Here is a 25,075-nt window from a genome sequence, read left to right as displayed (position 1 = left end):
GCTCCGCCGGAAGTGGTCAAATGTAGAACGGAACCAAACGCATGCACACCGCGCATTAAATATCGGCTTTTTCGATGACGCGCAGAACGGTCAGCAAGAAAAGTCTCAGGCCACTTTGAGACTACCGGTAGTGTACCGGAACCACTTTCGAGTGTCTCGCCGGAACTGGCGAAATGCATAAATAAGTGTTTGACAGTACATCAAATAGCAGCTTTTTTGAATACACGATGATCGATTCGTAAGAACATAGCCTCAAACCATATTTTTGACAACCGGTAGTGTCCCGAAACCAGTTCTGGGTGTCCCACTGGAAGTGGTCAAATGTGAAAGTGATCTATACCCACCCATGCATGAGATAAATCAAATCGTGTTTTTTTTTGGGTAACCTAATGAACGTTAGCAATGAAATAGTCTCAGACTATATTTGGGAGACCCGGTGTGCTCCGGAACCTGTTCCGGTACCGCATCGAAAGTAACCAAATGTACCATGCAACATATTACATCACGGCTTTTTGAATAACCCGAGGAACGGTTAAATAGAAAATAGGCTCACACCACATTACAGACTACCGGTAGGGTTGCACAACCAGCGTTTGGTGCTTCGCCGGAACTACGAAAGTAAATAAAATCAATGCAAGCGATAAATATGTGTAAGAGAACAAAATCATACAAATTAAACCCACATACAAACAGACGTCGCACTATACTCACTACCTATCGCTCTTGTTTTCAACGGTCAAGAAGATATAGCCCAAATTTTCAGAAAAAATTTTTGTTAGTATCGTCTTGATATTGATCAGCCTCCAGTGTTAGTGAAGGTGCTCAACAAAGTGCTCAAGCAGTCAACTGAGAAGTCTGATATTTTTCAGCCCTGCTTATACGTTGAACATAACGTCGGACTATGTGCAATCAATAAGTTTTAAGTCATTTCAAAGATGTATTTGATAAAATGCTTGCTTTTCCATAAAAATATTCGGATTCAGAAACACTTTGACTTACGTTGTCGGAAAGATTGTGAGAACATGTTCGACGAGAAAGGCACTATCACCACTAGGTGGATTAATTTGGTTTTTTATCATGGTATTTGGAGTGTTAAACAGCATTATTGTATGCCCCTAAAATTTACACTCAAACCTCGTTTTACTCACTCTTTATTTAAGCACCCTTTTTGTGCTCTGCATCAGGAAAGATGTTCAGAACCAATACTGTGCTACATTTAGAAGGTGATACATTCCAGAAAACCGAGTTTTTTTATGACGTAATTTAAATCATTCAAAAGTGTGAACAAAATAATCTAGTACCTAGTCTAGTACTCCATTTCAATTTATTTAACCTTCCGTAACTCACGCGATTGGCCACCTCCGTCAGCACCACGCTTATGATGAGCACAAAAAACGAGATTTTTTCAACGTGTCGTTCAAAAGCGCGACAAAACTTATGTTTACATAGGAAAATGACCTGTCTTGTCTACTTGTATGCCGGGACCGGATGGGAGTGAGAAAAGGTAAACCGCAGGGGTGTTGAAAGAGGTTCCAGGGTATTCTCAGGGGCATTTCCGGGGGTACCAAGAGGTCTCAGCGGCGTTTGAGGGGGTCTCTATGACATCTAATGGTGTCTCAAGGAGCGTTCTACGGTGCTTCTGCTTCAGAAGGTCTCTGGGGCGATTCAGGTGTCTCAGGGGTGTTCAAGAGGTCTCAAGTGCGTTTAGGGGATCCAAGGGTGATTCAGGAGGTCTCAGGGGCGCTTCACGGGATATCAGTGGCGCTTTAGTGGCTTTCAAAGAGTTTTGGACAGTGATCCGTGCAGTACTTCCTTACCATTATTGTTGTTATGCTTTTAGTGCCATGACTAGTCTTGTGTACTATCTTCACACATTACATTCATGCTACATTCGACACATGAACGTTGTTTGCCTTGAATACAGTGTCCATTTTTGTGTCTAAAAAACTGGTCAGGTTTTTAGTTGTCGTATGTTTCGAACGACTATCCACCAACGCAACCGCGAAACTGAATGCGGTGTCCAGGAAAAGACTTTGAAAAGCAGATGACAATTCAACGCAAAGCTTCTTGCAACATACGACGGACGGTGCAAGTGTATATCCCCTGAAGAAGGCCCAGTTCAATGGCCGAAACGTCGTAATGGAAAAAGAAGAACAAGTCTTGATTAATTGTTAGACTGAAAAGGCACCCGACACTTGAACACTTGAAATGTTCATGAACCTCGTTTGATATAAGAGTGTTCCTAAAACCCTCCTAATACGACCCTGTCCTGGAATGCCTCTAAACGCCCCTGAAACATTCGTAACAAGTGGAAATGCCCATGAAATTATCGGTGTCAGACCATTCGGCCGAAGGTCATCAGTCCGAAGGCCATTTGGCCGAAGTTCATTAGCCGAATGGTCATTAAGCCGGATGGTCAATAGGCCGATTGGTCATTGGGTCTTATTTATGCCGTTTCGTCCCCACTAGGACAAAACCTGCCTCTCAGCTTAGTGCTCTATGAGCACTTTCAGAGTTATTAACTGAGAGCTTCCACTACTATTGACCATATTTCATGTGTATATCAAGCAGCAGGCATGAAAATATTCTATAACCAAGGAAATTTCCTTTACGAAATGTACCTGGACCGACCGGAAATTCAGCCCGTCACCCTCAGCATGATTTTTTCCTTCTTTTGAAAATAGGTCGTTCTTTCTAGTATCATTTTCAAAATTGAATTTGGCGCTGAAACTGCTGATGTTCAAATCATAATTTTTACCTTTTTTTAAACATCGGCTATTCTTTAAAATTTCATTGTTAAAATAATTTTTGGCAATAATTGTTGAAAAGGGTAAAAATAACAGATACGTTTTCAGTTTTAAAACTGCTGAATTGCAGTTCATCCTGACGACCATTCGGCCTAATGACCATTTGGTTTAATGACCTTCGGCCTAATGGCCCTCGGCCTAATGACCCTGCATTGAAATCACCATAATCAAGCTTCTGAAACTCCTTGGAACATCTTTGAAAGCTCCAGAAACCACCAAAAACGCACCTAAAATCCCTTGAAACGCCCATATAGCCGAGGCGATAAACGCACGGGTATTCAGCATGACCATGCTGAGGGTGACGGGTTCGATTCCCGGTCGGTCCAGGATCTTTTCGTAAAGGAAATTTCCTTGACTTCCTTGGGCATAGAGTATCTTCGTGCCTGCCACACGATATACACATGCAAAATGGTCATTGGCAGAGGAAGCTCTCAGTTAATAACTGTGGAAGTGCTCATAGAACACTAAGCTGAGCAGCAGGCTTTGTTCCAGGGAGGACGTTACGCCAAGAAAAGAGAGAGAGAGGATCCCTTGAAACGCCTCTGAAATGCTATCAAATGTCCCCAAATCCTCTAGTTTTGAAGTTTTGAACTGCCTCCGAAATGCCTTGAAACGTCCCCCCTTGAAAGGAATTTCCACCTTTAATGCCCTTTAAAGGCTCCTGAGACCTCCCCCCTAAATGGCCCTTAAACCCCGTGAAACGTCCCTTAAACCTCCTTAAAACTTTGAAATGTCCCTAAAATACCCGTTATCCAATCAAACGTCCAACGAAACCTGTTGAAATGCCCTTAAAAAGCTCCTGTAATCCTTGGAAACAACCACTTGTAACGCACCTTTGGAACCCCTTTTATGGGCTCTCTGGGAACTTCCTGCAAACTTCTTCGGTCCCATCTCGAATGCTCAAGAGCAAGACCTGTTCTCGTGAACTATATTTCCTTATTAAAGAAAGAGGTTCCAGTGTAATGAACATTCTACAGTCCACTGCACTTTGCATTGATTCATGGTGTTTCAGAGGCTTTCAAATGAGTTTTGGGGATTTAGATAAACATGAAATGGTCTTTTATAAGTTTTCAGAGGGCACAGGAGGTACTAGAACGTTTGAAAGAAATTCCAGGGGTTTCAGGTGTTTTAGGTGTTTTTAAGAATTCTCTGGGGGTTTCAGAGGCATTTGAGGATAATTTATCCAGAGGTATCCAGGGATGTTTTACAACGTTTTAGGGGATTTTCAAGGGATTTGCAGAGGAATTCAAGAGGTCCCATGGGCATTCAGTGAGTTTTCAGGGGTATTTCGTCGGATTTCATGGGGTTTAGGGGTGCTAAGGATGTTTCAGTAAGGTTATGGGATGCTTCAGGATCTCAGATTGCTAATCGGGTTTCAGGGGCTTTTTTTGGAGCGTTTCAGCGTATTTCAGAAATGTTTATAAAATGTTTTAGGGATTTACAAACGCATTTCAGGAAGTTTCAAGGAGTCTCAGGAGCTGTCTTAAGAGAATGCTTAGAATTCCAAAAGGTTTCAAAATTTTTCAAAGAGTCTTAAAGGCGTCAAAAGGCATCCCGGGAGGTTTCAGAGGAGTTCTAGAGGGTCTCAGGAGGATTCTGGGAGCACTCAGGGAAGTTTCAGGAGATCTTAGGAGGATTCAAAGGGGTTTCAGGGAATCTCAGGGCCTTTCAAGAGGACTTAGAGGGCTTCAGGTTTCTGGATTCAGAGGCATTTTAGGGAGTTTCAAAGGTGTTTCAGAGGTAGTAGGTTCGTTTCAGGGAGTCTCGGAGGGTTTCAGGATATAGGATTCAGTTGAATTTTAGGGGATCACCGAAGGTTTCAGGGTTTTTAGAGTTGTTCCAGGGAAACTCAGGGTCATTTTAGGGGTTTTCAGTAAACTGAAACCTCCATTTAAGTAGTGAGTCGGAGATACTTAAATAGATTCTTAACGTAAATCGATTCAGTTTTTACTTAAACAGAGTTCATGCCTTTCCGTTGCAGTTTACTTCGAAATATACACAGTATTATCGAAAAATCCCAGACAACCAATTTGCACGTATTACGAAGTTTATGTTCATGTTATACGTACTTTATGTGGTAAAGTTACATCGCATAAGATGCAGCAAAAGTGCCTTATGCGTATAAAGGTGGAGGCGCAATACGTGCATTGCCAGAACAGTAATAACGCTATATGACTTGAAGCGATATCTTATGCGATGCACCGTGTGCACTATTGCGACGTAACTCAGCTGATTAATTATCATGATAGTCTAACTCACCTCAGTGTTAGTTGGAATGCACTTCCCAACTAACAATCACTCATTTAACAGGCACCATTATGACGAATTAATTCAGCATAATGTTGAATAACATTTGAATTATTTTCACGTACAACCTATGTTCGGGTTTTGTTCACACAAATTTGGAGAAGTTATAAAGCATCATGTTGTGCACCAACTTAATTTTTTGTTGTTCAAAGCGTTTTACAAATGTACAAGAAAGTTGTTATTCAGCTTTGGCAAAAATGACTGAAAATAAATAAAATGCAAAAATGTTGAACCACTCGCGAGAGTAATTATTTACACTCATGTTGAGAACACTTATTATGAAATAAGAATTACATATAAAATTATCTAAATCCGGATTAGAACTCGAGACCTGTCGATTTCCAGCCGCATGCCTTCCTATCTGCGCCATCCTAGAGATGGTGAGATGCAGCACCCAAAGCAAAACATAATCTTCCCATGACTCAATAACGATCACTCATGAACTTGTGTTCAGCAGTGGTGAATTAGCACAGCACGTGTTAATCAACTGAACAACGCCTTATACTTCAACAGCTGTTCAGCCCAAAACACGTGTTTTCCATTCTGATTTTGCTGTCAGTATTTTTATCGCACGGTGAGAAAACTTGTATCGAATGTGGCCAAAAAGTGTTAGTCCTTATTGAAGATATTGTTTCCAGACGAAGTAATTGCAATATGAATATGTTTTTATTTTTATTATTAAATATCGATCTTTAAAAATGTATGACAATATGTGGTGCGATATCTTGTGCGATATGGTCTTGGACGTGGTGCATTCACAGAATCTGTTCAGGTAATCTACTCATGCTCAGTCGAAGATCCGTCAAGCATTTTTTTATTTATGCTTTTGTCATGGAATCTTGATATTATGTTCAATAAATAGTACATAAGGATGTTTAGGGATACTTGAAATTTGTCGATTTCTGAATGATGTTTGATTATCTAGGTGACTGTGGGAACAATATTCAGCACTGAAATGTCAAATGCATCGATCCAAGCGTCTCGTACAATCGAACTGCTGCGGAAGATAACAAAATATAATAATCAAGGTACAAGATATCTTGTTACATACTAATAATAATAAATAAATGCCTCATTTTTACGTTGATTACGTCTCTTGGCACTCAATGTTAAACTACATAATTCTATTCTGTTCTGTTTTATGCGATTCGTTTAAAATTTTGGTTCTTTAACCCTTCGCGCGCTACTGTAAAAAGTACAACACTACCAAAAATCCTCACTCGTCGTATACAGCGTGAGCGCGGTCCAGTTTCGGTTGCTTGATAGCGCGTCCTGAAAGGTTAATAACTTGGTTATCTAAACAGTTTAAGCCATGATTTATCCCATAATCCGAGCAAAGTTCCGAGTCAAACTATGGCGGGCTGAAGGCGTTTATTTGAAAAGTGAAAAGCACATTGTTCACGAGCATATGCTTATCGATACATCAGCTTAATAAGATGCAGACAAATATTTTGTTAAACTCTTTTGTTAAAGAATCAATGCTTGTCGAATAAATTTCTTGTTAAACTTTTGAAAAGTGTTTTAATCTATCATTGTTGATACCGATGAGGAAAGTCGAACATTAACTATTTTCTCAATTGAAAAATCATTTAAACAGTTACGTGTTGAGCATAATTTTAGTTCAGCTATCATTACCATTATTAAGCAACAATTCAGCAAGCTTGCTTATTTGTGACTTGCAATTGTTAGTTGGGTTGATTCACTTGCGCTGTGCGTGTTTGGCAGGCTAAAAACGACGATGCATCATTTCCCGTACAGTTTTCACTGCCCCTCTCTGGCTATCGCCTCCCATTGTTGATTATCAAGCCAACAAAACAAATAAAGATGACTTTGCAACCATAATTATGGCTGTTCACTTTCTTGTAGCTTTTCGGCACTGCATCCACAGTGCAACAGAAACTCTTTAATTGTTATCACATATCAAATCGCATAATGTCACAATAAATGCTTCTAGCTTATGCGAGTTTGTATGCACACTTTAACGAGCTTATTTGTATTTTTATGCGATTTCATTCATACACCAATGCCAGATAAACTGACACAACAAGAAAAGTACCAAGCGAAGTCGTATAATCATCGCAGTACGCAATTATGCGAATTCAATTGACACTTTGCGAGTTCGCTCTCACGGTTTTTCGAATAAGTCAAGCTCATCGCAATACAACATCAGAATATCATCCACAACGATGCACTCATACCTTATAGAAGTTGATTTGTATTCTTATATGACTTTACTTGATACATCGTAATAAGTTCAAAAAATAGCATGATATGCCGTACATATATGCGATAGACACTTAAAATAGTACTTTATACGATGTACTACGTGGTTTCTTATGCAACTCATGGTTGTCTGGGATGTCATTAGATCGTTAGGCCCTAGCAAAGATAACACAACTAGTCAGTCTGAAAGGGACCAATTTGGGGGCCAACAATCTGAGCAACGCGCGGAACAACAAACCAGCAAGCTATCAAGTTATACATAGAAGTTACATGTATCATGTTTATTCGACCAAATAGGACATTAGGCCGAAGAAGTCATAGAACCGAATATGTCATTAGGCCGAAAAGTTCATACGGTCAAATTGGTCATTGGGCCGAATAGATCATTAGGACGAATATTCCATTGTAACGAATAGTTCATTAGACCGAAAAGGTAATTGGACCGAATTTGTTCTTACGTCGAATAGGGCCTAACCAAATAGGACGAATGGGTCATTATGCCTGTCTTAGAGCTCATCAGTTATTTCTAGGGACGCAGCCAACAATAAGGAAATACTCGCCGTGTTCAGGCACTCCGTTGGAAGCTGAGCTACTGTGGTTAGGTAGTAGTGAAAAACTTCGCATCAACTCGGACTCTCGGACCACCATTTCGGCCTTATGACCTATTCGGCCTTCTGACCTTTTCGACCTTATGACTTTTTGAGCATTATGACCTTTACAGCCAAATGATCTATTTGGCTTAATAACCTATTCGGCCTTATGCTCTATTCAAATGACTAATTTCGTCTAATGATCTATTCAAGTAGACGTCTTTCCTCGCAATCTTCTGAAGAACAGATGTTTTCGAAACTGTCGCCTATGAAGGTATGTGTTGCTCTCTACAGTCTCTTTACAGCCAATTTCCATTTATAAGTAGCGTTATATAAATAAAGGGACTTTAATGGAGTTTACCTAAATAGATTTTGATTAAATGGAGCTTTCAGTGTATTGAGAATCCAGAGGGCCTCAGGAGTGTTTCAAGGGTTTCAAAAGGTTTCAGGGGATTTTAGGGTTGTTTCAGAACGTATCAGAGAAATTAATTAATACCTTTTTGGGGATTTCTGGGACTTTCAAATGGTTTTGAGGTGTCTGGAAATCTCCAGAAGATTTTTGGTGTTTCAAGGGGTAAGAAAGGGTTCTAGGGGGTCTCGAGGTTTCAAGGGGTCTCAGGAGGATTTAGGAGCTGTTGAGAATTTTTCCGAGGGTTTAAGAAAGGGTATAACGAAACAAAAGCTATAATTATCAAGAGCACAAATCTTGATAATCAATTCCAGTGCAATTCTGAAGCAAAACTGAATAATGTTAAATTATCGTTAAGATGTTGGAGAACTTACCTGTCTTATTAGTTTCGCGGCATCAAATGAAGATTATTCAAATTCTGTAATAGAAAAAAAACACGAAATTGATTATTTCAACTCGATTAGTTAATCAATTAATTAGGTTACAGTAATTACATCTGAGTTCTCCCCTCAACATAAAAACCCTACCTGAAATATCACAAACCAGAGAACGTGCCTGCATTGACAATCCTAAACATAAGATACGAAAAGCGCTTGCAACAGGCGTTTAAGTCAAGTGCACTAGCAGCTCGCCGAATGCATAAATTTGAATGGATAAACACAAAATCACTGCCACGGGTGCCGCCATCACCGCCGTCGTTGACGACGACGACGACCCTCCATAACCATTCATCAGCAACTACTCGAAAGCACTCTTCCAAGCATTTGGCCTTTACCTAGTAGCACCTCCAACCATCCAGCTGAGTACGATCATATGGACGGCGGGCGGTTTTTGCCTACTAACAGTGCTCCACTAGCGTCAACTCGCAAATCTATTACATCTCAGGTGCGCTCCATACCGCGCGCATCTAAGCCGCTTCTGTCGTCGTGGACCTAAAGAGGCCTCCAACGAGTTTCAAGGAGTGTTTCTCTCCCAGGCAGTCAGCGCAGCACCAGAGTTAGCGGCAGCGTCGTCGCCGAGTTTCTGGTTTTCAATTTGCAAACCAGCGGCAAATAATTGGCCCCGCCGAATTCAATTATATCTTCGACTCACGGCGGTGGGGGACCCACCCGGGTTGGACGACCTGCAGCAACAGCTAGTGCCAGCGCCAGCAGGGTAGGTTGGATTGGTGTGTCATCTTGTGGGTCGGGGTGAGGGAAGACTGTAGCTGTGGTCGGGTTAACCTTTTAAGAAATGTTGTAACCCGCGGTTACAATTTCGTTCTAAATTAATGTACACCACTGTGTTTTGAATCATTTTAAATTGTTATTTTGATATTTTTATTTGATTTGTGAAATTAGTGTAGGGAAATAAAATCGCACATATTGTACCGGTGAGGCATTTGACCCCCAAGCTCCCCCATCACATGGCACACATCGATCGAAACAGCAGCAGAAAACAATTGCATACGGTGGAGATGCGGTGTGTGTTTTTTTGTTTTGACAGAGGAGATCGTTACGAACCGCGAATGAAGTGCGACGCGTTTTTGGTGACCGTTTTTCCACCCGTGAAAAGTGCCATTTAGTGCCTTCCGGGAACGCGTTTCGCCAGTGGGAATACTCCCAATAGTATCCGGGAGTGATCGCGTGTGATCCCCGTCGAAGTGCCGGCCCGGTTCGTGAACGGTAGTGCAGTGCAAAAGTGCAGTGCTTGGGTGTAGGACCACCGCCATAGTGGGAAGCTAATCGTCAAGGATTATTCGCTTCCCGGCGGTACAGTCAAGTGTCCGGAAACCCACCGTCCTCGCTACACGGGCTCAGTCAGTAGAGCTAGTCTCGCCCGTGTAGCTAAACGTCAAGGAGGACGAAGACAGGTAGGTGTAAAGGGGCTCACCACCTGTGGTAGTCAATTGCGGTTGCTACCAGGGCAATTCACGGCGAGTGAATTTGCCCGGCGTTTCATCGCCAATGTCGCTAGGGGGGATCTGATAAAGGAGTACGCTCTTCCCCCTAGCTAAACGCCAAGGACGGTTGCTTCGGCGACCCGAAAGTGCCCAAAAAGAAGAAGAAGCAGAAGGAGAAAGAATAAGAAGAAGGAAGAAGCTCCGCATAGTCCGTGCGGGAGCGAAACAGCGACCACCACCACCACTGCAGCAAGGGCCCCAACGAAGTCGACCAACATAGTGCGAAGGGGAGAACGGGGTAAAAAGGTCAGTTAGAATATAAGTATTTAAAATTGCAAAATTTATTTATTTTACGAATTAATTCCATCCGAAGTCCTAATTTAGTGGAGGTACCCTGCTTTAGGCCGCCCTGCCGGGTAACAGCAGGTAAGGGCTGAAAGCGTCTCCTTACAATTGGCGCCCAACGTAAATTTGACGAAAAATCTTCGATTTTTCTCACTGAGCGAGGGGTACTTCCACCAAAATTTGGATTTTGGGTGGAATAAACACAGTGGTGGGGACATTTTTCACAGTCGCGTGGTCGTATTATTTATTTTATTTTGTTGTTTTGTGTCCTAAATCGGTTATTCGTCTCGTCTGCAGAACGAATTGGTGCATTTTGGGTCTCTTTGTTCTCAGGGCGGGATTTTTGATTCTTCTAGGCCGATTTGGGGTAGCATTTGATTCAACCTGATAACTGAAAACCATTTTGGAACCGTTAGTGAGCTAGAAAATTATTCCTCACCGTATTTATACTTACGAAACAGTTGGTAAGTTTTAATTTCGTCCACATTTTGAAAATTTGTGTTGCTCATTTATCAAAATGCTGATCGACATGTTGACGTTGGGGGAGTTCAACGTCGCCTACTTTCATTTGCGTGCCGATCACTTAGAAACTGACGAAATTGACTTTGAATTGAACTCCCGCGGTGTTGTTATCCCTCCTGAATCGGGTCAATCAAGTTCCAAAAAGCGTCGTCAACTGCGAGCGTTTTTGGTCAGTGAGCAGAAATGCTCCGAGACCGCTGTCCGCTCCTTTAAAGGGGATATTGACGCGGAATTGGAACTTTGTCGTGGCAAATTTGAGTCCATGAAGGAAGATTTGGGGTACAGGTGTCCGAACAAGGAGGTTTACCGGAGCAGATTGCTCCATCTGGGTGCTCGGCTCCAAATCGTCAATAACTATGTCGTGGGGGAGGCCAATGAGGTCTTTGCAGATTTGTTGAGCGATGTGGTAGCCCTCCATAACTACCACTTCGCGAATAGTTTAGTGCCTCCCCTCACGCCAACCGAGGAAGACAAAGAAGATGATGGTGAGGATTTGCTGGCTCAAATTGCCGCGGGAAAGGATGTTTCACCGAAAGGAAACCAACTTCCGATCGTTGAAGCATCCTCCAATCAGGCGGTGGGCGAAGAAATTCGCGATGTCTTACTTGACATAAGGGCGGAGATTAAAAGGACGCAAGAGCAAATCAATCAAAGCGAAACTAGGACTGCATCTAGAGTTGATTCACTCGAAGATGTAGTCAGAAAACTAGGTAGCGGCCTTGCGTCCATTGGTACGATTGCATCCGGACTACAGAAAACTAACCTCGAAGTGCAAACACTTCGTGAAAAGATTTCTGAGTTACAGGACATCGTCAACAAAATAATGCCTAACGTAAATTCTCCGAGTTTGCCGGTAGATACGCAAGATCTTCGATTGCAACAAAGTCCCGATCTACCGGATTTGCCTGATTTTGATCGGCAAGCGTTAGAAGGTTTGGGTACTCCGGAGAACCTGCAGAAGCAAACTTCTAGCAAGAACCTTGGACTACCCAATCAACCATTTCAAAGACGTTTTGACTTCCGTAATGCGGACAATTCCAAAAATTTCGAGAATCTCGGACCTTCGCACAATTCCCAGAACTTTTATCGAACTATTCTTCCGAATGTAACGCTTCCGCGTCAGCCGGAAAGAGCAACATCGGTAGAGTTCACCGGTTACCAGCGGCGGCCCCAACGGGTGGCCGATTGGAAAATCAGGAAGTATGCTGGGAATGACGAAGGAATGGGACTCAACGAATTTTTGGAATGTGTCCACCATTACGCTGAGTCAGAACAAATGTCCGAGGCAGAACTGTTTAGCTCGGCAATGCATTTGTTCACCGGTAACGCGTTGGCTTGGTTTCAAGCGATGCGTTCCCAGAAGCGGTTCTACAACTGGAACCACCTGGTGTGCGAGTTAAAGGCGAACTTCGTGCACCCGGAACTTGATGCTGCGCTGAGGATGAAAGCGTCTCAGCGGCGACAGCAGAGGAATGAATCCTTCCAAGATTTTTATCTTGAGATGGAGAAGATCTTCCGTGCTATGCCTGCGCCGCTAAGTTCCCATGAGAAGCTAGACATCCTCAAGCGAAACCTGAGGCCTGATTACAAACAGGTACTCGTCTTCAAGCCGGTGAACACATTGTCCGAGTTGATGCTCATCGGAAAGACTATTGATGCTTCCAAAACCTCCATTTACCAAAAAGTATTTGGAGTTCCCAAGGAAGCATCTACAATTTCAAGTAAGCCTGCATATGATGGTTATAAACAAAGCCAGCAGCAACAACAATCTCGTGACAATGGAAATGTATACAAACCAAGGGTATTCTACAACAAGAATAGCCCTCCATCGTCACCAAAACGAAATAGACCTCCACCTCTTCGTTTTAAAGAAACGGGAGGTCGACCCGAAAGAAATCTCCGAGAGAAGACTAGCCCGATCCCTAAATCTCCACAGTCGCGACAAGAAGGCATAATATGTTTGAGCTCCCTGGTGAACAAACACCGTCCGCCACACTTGGGAGTGTGCTACAACTGCGGAATTCAGGGGCATGAACATGAAAAGTGTTCAAAGCCCAAGCGTGTTTTCTGCGTACTGTGTGGGTTTAAGGGATTTGAAGCTTCTCGCTGCCCTTATTGCTTGCAAAATGGGATTAGATCCAATTAAACATGGTGGCAATCTAATCCCTTTGTAAATCTTCAATGAAAGTTCCCCGTAGCTCCTATCTGTACCAATTCTTCAAAGGCTGTTTCCATGTCAAAATTTCATAGCGTTTTTTCCCTATTTGGTACAGGAGGGGTGAATATTAATTTTCACTTCTAAGATAGTAAACTTTCCCATTACTTTGATCCAGGCATCCGTTGCTTGCATATTGCTCAATGATGACCTGCAAGTAGATATCAACTTCAGTGTGAGGTTGTGGGAAAAGTTAGTGGAACACCAGGGAGTGTCTGATTCCAGAACCCTAGCGACAGCCCAAGACTCAAACATTGGCTTGACGACTACGGTTGTCACCACTAGGACACAGCGGTTATTACACTAACTTTAATCACAATACTGACCTGAAGAAGAATGGTGTCGCCCACACAGCCTGATTGAGCCGTTGGAGGGAGACAGCAAATTTTCCCAAGCCAGCGTGAACATAAAATCTTCTAGGAGCTCCTCGGATCCACCACATCGACTTCACCGGGTTGCTCACTTGGGAGCTTCCGAAGATCGATGGATCCGGGAGCATCGCGCATCACTTCACGCTGGCAATCATCTTCTTTCCTCAGGAGTCGACACTTAAATCTCTCGGCACCTGACAACTCTTCGAGGTTGTGAACCTCTAGGGGTCACTACCTCATTTCAACCTCAATACACCCCAACATAATCTTCCTTCCCTGACAGAAGGACTCAAACCGCGATCGTCGGCCCATTCGGGAGGTCATCTATGTATGCGCACCTGTACGCTAAAATTATCTTCAAGTTCATTTCCCGCGCATAGATGACAACACCAATTTTAACCTTTTTTAATTTGTTTGTTCTTCGTTGTTTTTACCTGCCAGAATCAGGGAAATTCGACTGATTCCAAACGGAATCAGTTCGTAATTGATCTGCATTCACGTTCGGTGTCTTGCTCAAGTATCCTTAGGAAAGGATTTACTTGTAGCGTAAAAGACAATACCTTGCGTCCATTGCCCGTTTGTTTTGGTATTTTGTATGCTGTACGAGTGAGAAAATGTATTGTATGAGTGAAAATGAGAATGAATGAAAGTGTGTGAAATGGCGGGGTGTTCATTCAAATGTCTTGTGTGATTGTGTGTACGCGTAGGCCAGTGATTGGGATGAATGAGTGATACACTTTGGATGAATGTGGATTGAATTGAAACCCCATCTGTCGAGAAAGTATAAATACCGTCAGGACGGGAATACTGGACGTCGGAAGAGAAGAATAACAAGAAAAACAAGACCACGACAACCGTTCCTCTGCTATGCTACTTCCGACCGGAGGCTAGCAGGGTTTTAGGAAGTCAGGTTGTTTTGAGTGTTATCTCGAATTGGTCTGGGGGAGTTGAAGATTCTTAGCTCTCCCATTGAGAACCGGATGTGTCCGAGGGTGGTCTGGTGCCGTTAATAGCGACGGGTCCCAGTCCTTGTCTGCAGAACAACCACGAGACGATGTACCGATTTAGCTTTTTCTTTTTGTTCGGTCGTTCCCTGATTGTGTCTTTGTTACATTTTAATCTGTGGAAAATGTCTTTGTTTGGTTAGGTTAGGCAGATTTTTTTATTTACACTTTTTTATTTATTTTTATTTATTTCCTTGTTAATTTATTTCATTTTAATTCGTTATATATTTTGTTATCGGTGTTAGGTGTTAGGGTTAGTAAAAAAAAAAATGGTTTCCATTTTTTTTCTCCTCGGTGTGGGCGAGATTGTAACCCGCGGTTACAATTTCGTTCTAAATTAATGTACACCACTGTGTTTTGAATCATTTTAAATTGTTATTTTGATATTTTTATTTGATTTGTGAAATTAGTGTAGGGAAATAAAATCGCACATATTGTACCGGTGAGGCATTTGACCCCCAAGCTCCCCCATCACATGGCACACATCGATCGAAACAGCAGCAGAAAACAATTGCATACGGTGGAGATGCGGTGTGTGTTTTTTTGTTTTGACAGAGGAGATCGTTACGAACCGCGAATGAAGTGCGACGCGTTTTTGGTGACCGTTTTTCCACCCGTGAAAAGTGCCATTTAGTGCCTTCCGGGAACGCGTTTCGCCAGTGGGAATACTCCCAATAGTATCCGGGAGTGATCGCGTGTGATCCCCGTCGAAGTGCCGGCCCGGTTCGTGAACGGTAGTGCAGTGCAAAAGTGCAGTGCTTGGGTGTAGGACCACCGCCATAGTGGGAAGCTAATCGTCAAGGATTATTCGCTTCCCGGCGGTACAGTCAAGTGTCCGGAAACCCACCGTCCTCGCTACACGGGCTCAGTCAGTAGAGCTAGTCTCGCCCGTGTAGCTAAACGTCAAGGAGGACGAAGACAGGTAGGTGTAAAGGGGCTCACCACCTGTGGTAGTCAATTGCGGTTGCTACCAGGGCAATTCACGGCGAGTGAATTTGCCCGGCGTTTCATCGCCAATGTCGCTAGGGGGGATCTGATAAAGGAGTACGCTCTTCCCCCTAGCTAAACGCCAAGGACGGTTGCTTCGGCGACCCGAAAGTGCCCAAAAAGAAGAAGAAGCAGAAGGAGAAAGAATAAGAAGAAGGAAGAAGCTCCGCATAGTCCGTGCGGGAGCGAAACAGCGACCACCACCACCACTGCAGCAAGGGCCCCAACGAAGTCGACCAACATAGTGCGAAGGGGAGAACGGGGTAAAAAGGTCAGTTAGAATATAAGTATTTAAAATTGCAAAATTTATTTATTTTACGAATTAATTCCATCCGAAGTCCTAATTTAGTGGAGGTACCCTGCTTTAGGCCGCCCTGCCGGGTAACAGCAGGTAAGGGCTGAAAGCCTCTCCTTACAATGTGTGCGACTTGTTTGAATGCAAAGTCGCGACCGCAACAATCGGGGGATGATGGATTGATAGAGATTGTCGTCGTGTCGCCTCAAAGTTGTCCTTGGAGAGGATGACAATGAGTCGGATGGAAATCAAATCGGTATGAAATGCATTTGCATGGTTTGTTTCAATATCGTGATATTGGTTTAATCAAGATGACAAATAAAATATGATTCTTTCAAATGGCTTCATTGTTTCATATCGCATCGTCACTACTGATACCTTGATCTATTTACGGCAAGAGCAAAGATTCGACTGAGCGGAAGAAAACCAATGCACAATGGGTCCAGAGCCGTATTTACGAAGACAAAAATGTTTGTGCCTAAACCATAAGTTTTAGACACATGGTGTCTTTGGGAAACTTTCTTCTTATTTTTCGACCTTTTTTCTCATTATTGTGAAATTAGGGAGGTCCCTCTAGTTTCGCTGATCCAAACATCTGCTTTTTAATAGTGTTATGTACGTCTACAAAATGTTTTGCAAAGTTGTGAAAGAACTTATTTGGAGCAAGTTTGCCGAAGAAATCATTATTATATCTCTTATGGTTGGCACGGTAAAGGCTGGGTATGCTGCGCAATTCAGATCCCATTGTGATCCACTAGCCTCTGCCCAGCAACTCCTATCCCTACCTCCACGCGGTACCGGCCGGAAACTATGAGCAACCTAAGGGAAGATCGGGTAACCAACCCCGGTGGGACCTTTGGTCGTAGGCTGACAATGAAGGGGGGGTTTGCTTCGGCAAACCTGAGCGTCTGTTCTCCAGGAGGAGCGGCTCACAACAGCGTCTGATCCCCATGTTAGGGGCGGCTGATCTACGTCCGAGTGCCAGGGAAGGACTCTAAGCTCAACTGTGCACTATGGTCCTCCGGAAAGTAGGGGGTTGGTGTCAGGCCCTACGAGCCAGCCGTAAAAACCCATTGTAACGGAAAATCAGCAACAGAATAATACGAACCGAGACCAACGGCAACGACCCCAGCGAACAAAAATGACTTGCGATTGGAAACTCGGTACGTGGAACTGCCGATCTCTCAACTTCATTGGGAGCACCCGCATACTCGCCGATCTACTGAAGGACCGCGGGTTCGGCATCGTAGCGCTGCAGGAGGTGTGTTGGACAGGATCCATGGTGCGAACGTTTAGAGGTAGTCATACCATTTACCAGAGCTGCGGCAACACACGCGAGCTGGGAACAGCTTTTATCGTGATGGGTGATATGCAGAGGCGCGTGATCGGTTGGTGGCCGATCGACGAAAGAATGTGCAGGTTGAGGATCAAGGGCCGATTCTTCAACTTCAGCATAATAAACGTGCACAGCCCACACTCCGGAAGTACTGATGATGACAAGGACGCATTTTACGCGCAGCTCGAACGCGAGTACGACCGCTGCCCAAGCCACGACGTCAAGATCATCATAGGAGATTTGAACGCTCAGGTAGGCCAGGAGGAGGAATTCAGACCGACGATTGGTAAGTTTAGCGCCCACCAGCAAACGAACGAAAACGGCCTACGACTCATTGATTTCGCCGCCTCCAAAAATATGGCCATACGTAGCACCTTTTTCCAACACAGCCTCCCTTATCGTTACACCTGGAGATCACCACAGCAGACGGAATCTCAAATCGACCACGTTCTGATTGACAGACGGCACTTCTCCGACATTATCGACGTCAGGACCTATCGTGGCGCCAACATCGACTCCGACCACTATCTGGTGATGGTCAAACTGCGCCCAAAACTCTCCGTCATCAACAATGTACGGTACCGGCGCGAAGCCGCGTTGCCAGACGAGGGCGAGCTCGATGAGGCCCCTCTAGAGGACTGCTGGAGTACAGTGAAAGCAGCCATCAACGACGCAGCCGAGAGCACCATCGGGTACGTGGAACGGAATCGACGAAACGAATGGTTCGACGAAGATTGCAGAACGGTTTTGGAGGAGAAGAACGCAGCGAGGGCGGTAATGCTGCAGCAAGGGACTCGACAGAACGTGGAACGTTACAAACAGAAGCGGAAACAGCAGACCCGCCTCTTTCGGGAGAAAAAGCGCCGCCTGGAAGAAGCGGAGTGTGAAGAAATGGAACTGCTGTGCCGTTCCCAAGAAACACGGAAGTTCTATCAGAAACTCAACGCATCCCGCAACGGCTTCGTGCCGCGAGCCGAAATATGCAGGGATGAAGACGAAGGCCTCTTGATGGACGGACGTGAGGTGATCGAAAGGTGGAAGCAGCACTTCGATCAGCACCTGAATGGCGTGGAGAACGTAGGCACGGGAGCCCACGGCAACGGAAGGAACGACGACGCCAGTGCAGCGGAGGACGGAAATGAACCAACTCCCACGCTGAGGGAAGTTAAGGATGCCATTCACCAGCTCAAAACCAACAAAGCAGCTGGTAAGGATGGTATCGCAGCTGAACTCATCAAGATGGGCCCAGAAAAGTTGGTCACCTGTCTGCATCGGCTGATAGTCAGGATCTGGGAAACCGAACAGCTACCGGAGGAGTGGAAGGAAGGGGTAATCTGCCCCATTCACAAGAAAGGCGACCATTTGGAATGTGAGAACTTCAGGGCGATCACTATTTTGAATGCTGCCTACAAAGTGCTATCCCAGATCATCTTCCGTCGTCTGTCACCTAAAACAAATGAGTTCGTGGGAAGTTATCAAGCCGGCTTCATCGACGGCCGGTCGACAACGGACCAGATCTTTACCGTACGGCAAATCCTCCAGAAATGCCGTGAATACCAGGTCCCAACGCACCACCTGTTCATCGACTTCAAAGCGGCATACGATAGTATCGACCGCGCAGAGCTATGGAGAATCATGGACGAAAACGGCTTTCCTGGGAAGCTGACTAGACTGATTAAAGCAACGATGGACGGTGTGCAAAACTGCGTAAGGGTTTCGGGTGAACTATCCAGTTCATTCGTATCTCGCCGGGGACTGCGACAAGGTGACGGACTCTCATGTCTACTCTTCAACATCGCGCTGGAAGGTGTGATGCGACGAGCCGGGCTCAACAGCCGGGGAACGATTTTCACAAAATCCGGTCAATTTGTGTGCTTTGCGGACGACATGGACATTATCGCTAGAACATTTGGAACGGTGGCAGAACTGTACACCCGCCTGAAACGCGAAGCAACAAAGGCCGGACTGGTGGTGAATGCCTCAAAAACAATGTACATACTCGTAGGCGGAACCAAACACGACCGGATCCATCTGGGTAGTAATGTTACGATAGACGGGGATATTTTCGAGGTGGTGGAGGAATTCGTCTACCTCGGATCCTTACTGACGGCTGACAACAACGTGAGCCGTGAAATTCGGAGGCGCATCATCAGCGGAAGTCGGGCCTACTACGGGCTCCAGAAGAAACTGCGGTCGAAAAAGATTCACCCACGCACCAAATGCACCATGTACAAAACGTTAATAAGACCGGTAATCCTCTACGGGCACGAGACATGGACCATGCTCGAGGAGGGCCTACAAGCACTCGGAGTTTTCGAGCGACGCGTGCTAAGAACGATCTTCGGCGGTGTGCAGGAGAACGGTGTGTGGCGGAGAAGGATGAACCACGAGCTCGCTGCACTTTACGGCGAACCCAGCATCCAGAAGGTGGCCAAAGCCGGAAGGATACGGTGGGCAGGGCATGTTGCAAGAATGCCGGACAACAACCCTGCAAAGCTGGTGTTTGCAACGGATCCGGTTGGCACATGAAGGCGTGGAGCGCAGAGAGCACGATGGGCGGACCAGGTGGAGCGTGACTTGGCGAGCATTGGGCGTGACCGAGGATGGAGAGCGGCAGCCACAAACCGAGTATTGTGGCGTACTATTGTTGATTATGTCTTGTCTTAATGATGTGGAACAAATAAATGTATGTATGTATGTATCTCTTATGGTTCCTATCTTATATTTTTTAAGAGATTCATATTAGGGTGATCAATGAATTTCAGTTTTCCTGAAATAACTTTTAATTTGTTTGTTTCTCGTAAATACTTTGTTCCACTTTTAGAACTATCAACGACGCATATTTTTTCCAAAGAGCTCAAAGTTCTAACTCGCATAGTTAAAAAGATATTGGCATTTTTCTTCGAAAAATCACTTTTTTTCAAAAAATGATATCTCAAAAAGGAGCAAATGGGTTCTCAATATCTCGGTTGCATTGGAAAGATCGTACTCTGTTCTATTTATGATGAAAAAACTGCAGGTACCTTTTTTGTTTGAAGCTTTTTAATAAATTTCGAAAAGACGATTTTTTTCATGGAAAAGCATTTGTAACTTTGAAAACCGATGACATATAAACTTGGCATCTTCGAGAAAATTGTGAGTTTTTGGCTGCTCTAAAAGTGCCCAGAACAAAGTATTGCAAAAAAATCAATACATAAAATTATATTGAGTAAAAACAGATTTTCATATGAAATTCAACTCGTCTTTGTTAGATAGATCAAAGTAGCTTGGTAAATGGTCATCCATTTCATTCTAGAACCAATGTTTGTTTATACTGTCATCACCATTTAGGCACAATGTTGATAAGATATTGTAAATCATGTAACTTTGATAGGCTTTTACGTTAACATAAACATATACTAGTGATTAACATTTTCACTATCCACACATTGAAGTGATGAAATTAAATTAAATAGATGGAAATCAGCTCAAAATTACATTTTAAGTTGAGTTCATTGACAAATTATGGATTACAAGCAAACTTAAACATTTTCGACATGGTTACTTCGATCTATCTAACAAAGACTAGTCGGGTTTGCTGAAATTGTTACGCTTTCCATATGAAAATCGGTTTTTATTTAATATAATTTTATGTGTTGTTTTTTTTTTTTGCGATACTTTGTTCTGGGTACTTTTAAATCGAACAGATTACGATCTTTCCAATGCAACCGAGAGATTAAAAATCCATTTGCTGTCATATCTCACTTTTTGAAAAAAAGTGATTTTTCGAAGAAAAATGCCAATATCTTTTTAACTATGAGAGCTAGAACTTTCAGCTCTTAGGAAAAAATATGCGTCGTTGATAGTTCTAAAAGTGCTCGGAACAAAGTATTTGTTTCTCATGAATTAAAAGTTATTTCAGGAAAATTGAAATTCATGGAGCACCCTAATATGAATCTTTTAAAATAATATAAGTTAGGAACCATAAGAGATAGAATAATGATTTCTTCAGCAAACTTGCTCCAAATAAGTTCTTTTACAACTTTGTAGAACATTTTGTAAACGTACATAACACTATTAAAAAGCAGATGTTTGGATCAGCGAAACTAGAGGGACCACCCTAATTTCACAATAATGAGAAGAAAGGTCGTAAAATAAGAAGAAACTTCCCCAAAAACATCATGTATCTAAAGCTTAAGGTTTAGGCACAAACATTTTTGTCTTCTTAAACACGGCTCTGGATCCATTGTGCAATGTTCAAAAATACTGTATTTGGAAAGATCGTGCCAGACCGAATTTACGCATCGACTGAGTACTTGATAGTTATTTCTACCGCACTGCAGTTTACGATGATCCCCAAGAGTAACTTGCGTAATTTTTGTTTTTTTTAGTTTTTTTTTGTATTTGTGAATTTTAGCTTAATGCTAAAAAACTTGCGTAATTTAGGGAGTGATAACTTCCTCAAACGATTTTTTCCAGTATTTCTTCAATTATCCAAGGACTGCACCTCCAAATGCTCAAGAACTCCTCCGCAACTTTTATCCAATTTATGCAAGAATTTTCCAGAACTCCTAAGTATCCCCCTAGATTATTTTTCTCTTCGATTAGTTCGTCCAGGAACACTCTCAAGGATTATTCCGAGATTGTTTCAATCATGTTTTTTTTGCGGCATCCCAATTTTATTTCTAGAATTTACTTCATTGCTTCTTACAAGAATTCCTCCAGAATTTTTTTTTCAAAATTTCCTGTTTACCATAAAGATTATTCTAACCTTTTGACACCTCCAAGGACATTTTCAAGATATTTTCCAAAAGGCCTCCAAAGCAATCCATTTGAAATGCTTTCAAACCCGAGCAGAAGGGAATACCTTGTAAATACCATGCAAAGAACAGCCTGTGCTCTAATACCTAAAATTGTTATTATTATATTATTCTACAAAATGTTATGAGAACATCACAATAACAATTGAAGGTGTTTTAGAAAATGTTGATCTTGATGTGGTATTTGTTGATTTAGCAGTGGAATAACTGAAGAATACGTTTTGCTATTGCATCATGGAGCTATCGAACAAATGGGTAATTTAATAACAAAAAAATGTTATTACTTTGCTGTTCAATAACTATTGGATAATAATACAGCACTTAAAATTCTAGGTATGCCTTCATTATTGAAAAAATAATACTTGTCATTTTCTAGGTGTTATTCATACAAAATTATGGTATTCGTTTTTGTTATTTTGGCTCTTATGTCCACCTAATGAAAGGCATATCAAGGTATGTTAGTATTTAACATTAATACCTTGATATGTTATTCAGTAGCTATTCTCTTCTGCTCGGGAAGTCCTCTCCAGGTTTTTTCCCAAGAATTTTCCGAAAATTCAAACAAATGATCCCTCCAAGAATTCTTTCATGAAAACACACAATGTGAAAATGTTTACACATAAATTTCTATTTTATTACACTGATTTTTACTTTAATGAATTTATTGTATGGAATGTTGAATTCAAGCTTCATACTGAAAGCAAACTATTAATTTAAAAACAGATAGAAAAATGTGCGCGATATGACGTGATCCTTTTGTTACAGATTATGTGATGTAACTGTGTACTGTGTACAAGAAAAGTTCTGAAGAATCCTCCATAAGTTCACCCAGGGATACTTCTAAAGCTTGTTTTTTTCAACTAGTAAATTTTGAAGGGAACTATAGAAAAATTCCCGGAAAAATCGTTGGGATAAATCCTCAGGAATTTCAAATCTCTACAAGATTTTTTTTCAAGAATAGGGTCTGGGACCATTTGCGTAAGAGCACCTACTTTGGGCACTTGCTACTATAACGCAGTCAATTTCAAACCAACCGGCATGAATTTTTGTACATGGCTAGATACTATGCATATCTGATCGAGTTTAAAAAATTAAGTCAATCGGTTCAAAATTGACTGAGTTATAGCAGAAAGTGCCCATATTAGGTGTTCCTGTTCAAATAATCCCAGACCCTATTCTTTAAAGAAAATCTTGTAGAGATTTGAAATTCCTGAGGAAATCCTTGGAAGAATTCCTGGATACATCTTGAAAAAAACTGCCTAGAAGTAAAAAAATTTCTGAAAAAAAAACCGTAGATAGAAATTTTATTGAAATCTTTAGAAGACTACGTAAATAGATCTTTGGAAGAAATACTGAGAGTGCCCTTGAAAAAACCTGAAAAAATCTTGTAGAATCTTTGGAATAGCTCCTAGGAGAATCTTTGAAAAATATATTGAACATATTTAAAAAAAATAATCCTGAAAGAAACCCTTGAAGAATTTTCATTGAAAGGATTCCTTGATAAATCTTCGGGTAGATTCCTCTTTTGGAGTGAACGTAGGAAGAATATTTGGAGAAATCTTTGTAATGTTTTCTGTAAGATTTTTTATATTGGTTTTCAAAGGAAACCAAAGGAATTATCTACCTTGTTGTAGTCAATGGAGAAATTTCTGGAAAGATAGTTTTATCAATTTGGAGGAATTCTTGCATATTCATCCAGGCGAGCTCCTGAATCCTGAAAGAAATCTTGGAGGAATTCTGGAGAAATTCTTTAAAGTTCTTCGAAAAATTATGGGACAATGGCTAGAGATTCCCTAGAGAAGGCCTGTCCATAAACTTCGCGGACTCTTGGGGGGAGGGGAGTGGAAGTGGTCAAAGTATCGCTCCATAAAAAAAATCGTAAATTTTGTATGGACAAAAGTCTACAAGGGGGGAGAGGGGTGTGAGATGGCCAAAAATGAGTCTACGTTGTTTATGGACAGCGCCAGAGTACGTTGGAAGAATTCTTGAAGAAATTCATGTCTTTTTTTTTTTTTGAGAAATCCGTAGAAAAATTTCCGCAGAAAAAATACTAGGAAGAATTCTTGGAAGAATTGTAAGCCATTCTAAAAACCTGATCATTTTCGGCAAACCTTTAAGGAATCCTTATGAAAGTTTATGTGAATCCTTAGAAGTATTTCTATTGAAAACTTTAGATAAATTCCTAGAGAAATCCTTGGAAAAATATGTGGAAAAATCCTCGAAAGATTTCTCACCTGGAAATAATTACGAAAGTGTCCTTAAACCCTTTGGAGTCGAAGCGGTCATACATGATGTCGGCGATAACATCGAGCATATAAAACGTGTTCGCGGTAGCAACGGCAAAACAATTCGGCCCAAAAGGAAGAATTCCTGGAGAAATTTTCAAAAGAATGATTGGAGAGATCCTCGGATTAAACTTCCAACAATCGCGCGGTGGCTTGCCATTAGGAACTGTGTGTTCGGAGCAAAAGAAAACCGAACCAACTGCGATCGCTGTTCCTCATCGGCCGATTGACTCGTGAAGCAAACTGATTAGAGATCATTCGTTCTCACTTGCTACGGCTAGAGAGAAACATAAATGATTCAGTGGATTTATTGTTGCTCGAGACTTATAAAGCAATCATTTCGTTGGTAAGGGAATGTTGGACATGACAAAAAGGGGGCAAAATTTGCATGGTCATTGACTGAAAACAGCACGAATTTGAATGATTCTGCACTGAATATTCAAAACACATAAATTCTTTTTCGCTCTCCTTTTTCACACAGTCAGTCAATTCGTAGTCATTGAATATGAAGCCGATCGAGAAACATCTTCATAATTACCTACGTTTATAGCTACGATTCCTTCCAAAAACACTCGACAACAATCAAATGGGAAAAGATCTGTGTAAAGCTTAAAGCACCGTTAAAAGAAATCGAAACGTTAATATTTTATCAGCAATTTAACACTTTGTAAGATGTTTACAAAGATTCATTGACTTTC

General features: G+C 42.3%; 1 protein-coding gene across 1 annotated transcript in view; it reads right to left on the bottom strand.

The window, feature by feature from the left end:
- LOC109425976 (ras association domain-containing protein 10) overlaps window positions 1–25,075 on the bottom strand; it is a 159,250-nt gene that overhangs the window by 42,025 nt on the left and 92,150 nt on the right. Inside the window, exon 2 of the mRNA XM_019701394.3 lies at window positions 8,711–8,754. The gene's annotated coding sequence lies outside the window, so the exon portion shown is untranslated. The remainder of the gene's footprint in view (window positions 1–8,710; window positions 8,755–25,075) is intronic.

The sequence above is a fragment of the Aedes albopictus genome, chromosome 3 (assembly GCF_035046485.1).
Source record: "Aedes albopictus strain Foshan chromosome 3, AalbF5, whole genome shotgun sequence".
Taxonomy (NCBI): domain Eukaryota; kingdom Metazoa; phylum Arthropoda; class Insecta; order Diptera; family Culicidae; genus Aedes; species Aedes albopictus.
The sequence above is the reverse complement of the archived record's forward strand: the minus strand, read 5'-3'. Positions and strand labels throughout refer to the sequence as shown.